Source organism: Capsicum annuum, chromosome 5 (assembly GCF_002878395.1).
Source record: "Capsicum annuum cultivar UCD-10X-F1 chromosome 5, UCD10Xv1.1, whole genome shotgun sequence".
In the NCBI taxonomy this organism is placed as follows: Eukaryota; Viridiplantae; Streptophyta; class Magnoliopsida; order Solanales; family Solanaceae; genus Capsicum; species Capsicum annuum.
This window is the reverse complement of record NC_061115.1, coordinates 63,486,788-63,488,192: the sequence shown is the minus strand read 5'-3', so window position 1 is coordinate 63,488,192 and position 1,405 is coordinate 63,486,788.

Genomic DNA, 1,405 nt, shown 5'->3' with positions numbered 1-1,405 from the left:
AAAAAAATCAAGTGATATCTGAAAGAAGTGGGGCCCATTGTTTTCCTTCAAAAGGTTATGGAGAAGTTCTTTTCTTAAAATTTTCTTTATGTAATAACTTCAGAATTCATGATCATACACTTTCTGTCTTTTTTTTCTTATTTATTTATATAATGTACTTGAATCAAATAAAAAGAATAATTTTAAATTTAAAGAGAAATTATATTTAAATTTTTTTCTATTTAAACATTTTTAATTTTGATTTCAAACTAACTTTCTGTGCTCTTATCCAAAACCACAGAATAAATATTGTGAAGTTTTTTCATGTATCTTGAATTCGATGTCTAATCAAAGTTATATAAATTGAAATATTGGGAGACGTAGTTTATCAGTGGATGTGTAAATATTCACATATGTTCCATAAATGGTAAAAAAGTAAAATTAATTTCGGCCACACACTTAATAGCATAAAGTAGTTATTACTAAATTATAGTAAAATAATTAAAAAAAATACTCATAATTATTGAATATGCGATATCTATTATATTATACACAATAAGAGAATTCCTCCATAATTTCAAAACTTCTCTTGATACATATCATTACAAAGATTTACAATACATATAAATTATGGAAACATAATTACTTACTAATCATCTGTTAAAATTATTTTAAACAACATATTTAAAAATTTAATATTAACTACCTCATGTTAAATTAGTACAACATATATCATGTTAACTTTTGTTAATTCTTTAGATTCTTCTTATTTGAGATAGTAAATTTCCTCATCAAATAGACAAACCATTTTAAAAGAAATTTCTAGCTTACTATATTAAATTATCTCCGATTCTTGACGTATATAAGACAAGACATAAAAGCAATCTTTTAACATTATGATTCATTAAAACTTGCATCCATGTCCTTATTTTCGTTTGTTAAACACACATGAAACGAATTTAAATATATTTATAATCAATTTATGTATGGATTAGTTTTCTTTATTGCTTCGTATGATTCTATAAAAAATGTTAATAAATAGATATTTATAATTTTAATTTATTCTCTTGTATAGTTTTAAATAAAGTAGAATATTAAAATTAGTTGCTTAATATAAGAGAATGTGTTTGACCTGATATTAAATTAAGAACTAGAGTGTATGATATTTTAATGTTAATTATGAAAATTTAAATAATTTGTAAGATATCATTTGATTTTATAAAAATAAAAAGTTATATTTTATTATATAGTGTGATTTCTACTTATGCTTTTTATTGTGTTTATTCAAAAATATTAATAATTATTTTCTGAAAAAAATTAAATAAATAACTATAAATATATTTAAAATTGTAATATTGGGCCCGTAAACTAGCCTTCATTATCTAGTACTATATACTATATTTCTATTATATAGAAGAGGTGGTTT